Below are 3,542 nucleotides of genomic sequence, written 5' to 3'. Positions count from 1 at the left end.
GATCATAAGGAATTAGCTCATGCAATTATGGATGGCCAGTCCCAAGATCTACAGGCTACATCAGCAATCTGCAGACTCAGAAGAGCCAATAGTTTAGTTCCAGTCTAAAGGCTGGCAGACTCTAGACCCAGCAATATCCAGTGTTTCACTTCAATTCTGAAGAAGGAATAAAATAATTGTCTCAGTTAGAAGTCCATCAGGCAGAAAGAATTCACTCTTACTCAGTGCAGAGTCTGCCTTTTTGTTCTATTCAGGTCTTCAATTAAGTGTATGAGGTTCCTCACATTACTGAGGACAATCTTCTTTACTCAGTCTACTGATTGAAATGCTACCTTCATCTAAAAACACCTTCACAGAAACACAGAATACTGTTTGACCAAATATCTGGTTTCCCTGTTGCCTAGTTACCAAATATGGTTAACTAGCATAGTAGCCATCCTAATGGGTGTCATGTGGTATCCATTTACTTTTAAAGTGATTACTCATAAGGAAGGAATTCTGCCTATTTCTTATTAGTTTTCTATATGTTTTATGTCTTTCTTTCTCCTCATTTCCTCCATTACTACCTCCTTTTGTATTTCATTGTAGAGTCCCATTTGATTCCTTTCTCATTTACTTTAGTGCATATTTTAGTTATTTTCTTTTTTTTAAAATTAATTTATTATTATTATACTTTAAGTTGTAGGGTACATGTGCATAACGTGCAGGTTTGTTACATATGTATACTTGTGCCATGTTGCTGTGCTGCACCTGTCTCTTATACACATCTAGATGTGTATAAGAGACAGGAAATCTATGGTGTATATGTGCCACATTTTCTTTCTTAACAATTGCCTTGGGGGTTACAATTATTTTTGTACTATATAATATATGTGTAATATATAATATAACAAATAAATATACAATTAGATTTATAACAATATATTTTGAATTAATATCACCTTTGCTTTAATTGCATACAAAAACTCTGCTCCTATAGAGCTCCATTCCTCTTCTTGCAATGTTGTCATGAAAAGTTTTTACCCTTTTTACATTGGTTGTCCATTAACATACATTGATAATTATTATTTTATGCATTTATCTTTAAAACCATTATGTGCCTGAAATCCCAGCACTTAGGGAGGCTGAAGCAGGGGATCGTTTGAGTTCAGGAATTTGAGAAAAGCCTGAGGAACACTGTAACACCCCATCTCTACAATTTTTTAAAAATAGCTGGGCATGATGATGTATGCCCATAGCCCCAGCTACTTGGGAAACTGAGGTAGAAGCATCTCTTGAAGGGTGACAGAGTAAGACCCTGTCTCAAAAAAATGTCATATGTGAGAAAAAGTAGCATTACAAACCAATAATGCAATAATACTATATATTACAATAGTACTTTTATGTTTACCTATGTAGCTATAATAATTTTACTCAATTTCTTGTATGTTTTCAAGTTATTATCCAGTATCCTCTCATTTCAGCCACAGAGACTCTTTTCAGCATTTCTTTTAGGGTAAGTGTACTAGTGACAGATTCCATCAGCTTTTGTTTATCTGGGATGTTTTAATTTCTTCTTCATTTTTTGAAGGAAAGTTTTGCTGTAAATGAAATTCTTGGTTCACATGTTTTTGTTTTTCCTTCAGCACTATAATTATGCTATCCCATTTCCTTCTGTCTTCCATGATTTCTCATAATATTGGTTGTTAATCTTATTGAGGATCCCTTTTATGTGATAAGTTCTTCTCTGTTGCTGCTTTTAAGATTCGGTGTGTCAGCCAGGCATGGGAGCTCATGCCTGTAATCCCAGCTCTTTGGGAGGCTGAGGTAGATGAATCATTTGAGCCCAGGAGTTTGAGACCAGCCTGAGCAACATAGGGAGACCCTGTCTCTACAAAAAAAAACAAAACAAAAACAAAAACAAAAATTACCTGGGCATGATTGTGCATGCCTGTAGTCCCAGCTACTTGGGAGGATGAAGTAGGGGGATAATCTGAGCCCAGAAAAGTGGAGGCTGCAGTTTGCCATGATTGCAGCTATTGCACTCCAGCCTGTGCAAGAGAGTAATACTCTGTCTCAAAAAGAAAAATAAATTCAATGTGTCTTGGTGTGTGTATACTAGTTTGCTGCAAAAGTAATTGTGGTTTTAGATTATGAGCTTTAAATTACCATAACCAGGCTCAAACGCATCTCTACTAATGAAAATAGGAACCATTACAATCAACACATTTTTGCCAATGAGAAATAAGTTTGTTTATTCCTGTAAAAATCCATGCTTCAGGATCTGATCAACTCTTGGAAAGCATTTTTTGCATCCTACTGGTTTTGAATGTATTTTTCCCTGCCAAATGCTGTCGAGATGCTTGAAGAAGTGGCAGTCAGTTGGCAAGAGGTCAGGTGAATATGGTGGATGAGGCAGAACTTTGTAAACTAATTGGTTCGACTTTTGAAAGGTTGGTTGTGTGACATGGGTGTTGTTGTGGAGAAATATTGGGTCCTTTCTGTTGACCAACGCCAGCTGCAGGTGTTGCAGTTTTTGGTGCGTCTCATTGAATTGCTGAACATACTTCCCATATGTAATAGTTTTGCCAGAATTCAAGAAGCTATAGTAAATCAGACAGGCAGCAGACCACCAAGTGAAGTTTGGCTTTGGGAATTGGTTTGGAGCTTCTTCTCAGCCCAACCACTGAGCTGGTCATCACTGGTTGTTGTATAAAATACACTTTATGTCACACACCACAATCTGATTGATAAATGGTTCACTGTTGCTGCATAGAATAAGAGAAGATGACACTTCCAAAGAACCTTTTTTTTTTTTTTTTTTTTTGTGGATTTTCGTTCAGTTCATAAGGCACCCATTTACTGAGGATTTTCACTATTCCTGTTTTCCTCAAATGCCAAACTGCTGTAGAATGGTCAACGTTGAGTTCTTCATCAACTTGTCATGTAGTTGTAAGAGGATCAGCTTCAATAAGTGCTCTCAGTTGGTCATTGTCAACTTCCAATCGACAGCCACTGAGCTCCTCAACTTCAAGGTTTTTGTCTCCTTGTAAAACTTCTTGCGCCACCACTGTACCGTACATTTGTTAGAAGTTTCTGTGCCAAATCCATTGTTGATGTTGTAAGTTGTCTCCGCTGCTTTATGACCCAATTTTGAATCCAAATAATTAAATTACTCAAATTTGCTTCGTGTCTAACATTTTTTAAGTTGTCTAAAACAACCGTAAAATAAACAGCAAGTAATAAATTATTAGCAAAAAAAAAAAAGGTGAGAAAAGCCCATTAAAATGATGTATAACATAACCGCATTTATTTAAGAATGTGTTCAAATATCAAACGGGAAATTCCAACAATGCAAAAACTGCAATTATGTTTTACACCAACCTAATTTTCTTTTTAATGTATCCTTCTTGAGATTCTTTGACTTTCTTGGAATGGTAGATTCATCACCTTTTTTTAAATTTGGGAAGGCTTTGGTCATTATTTCTTTTCTTTTCTTTTTTTTTTTATTATACTTTAAGTTCTAGGGTACATGTGCACAACGTGCAGGTTTGTTACATATG

This window comes from Mandrillus leucophaeus, unplaced genomic scaffold (assembly GCF_000951045.1).
Source record: "Mandrillus leucophaeus isolate KB7577 unplaced genomic scaffold, Mleu.le_1.0 Scaffold976, whole genome shotgun sequence".
Classification (NCBI taxonomy): domain Eukaryota; kingdom Metazoa; phylum Chordata; class Mammalia; order Primates; family Cercopithecidae; genus Mandrillus; species Mandrillus leucophaeus.
This window is presented reverse-complemented; position numbering follows the sequence as displayed.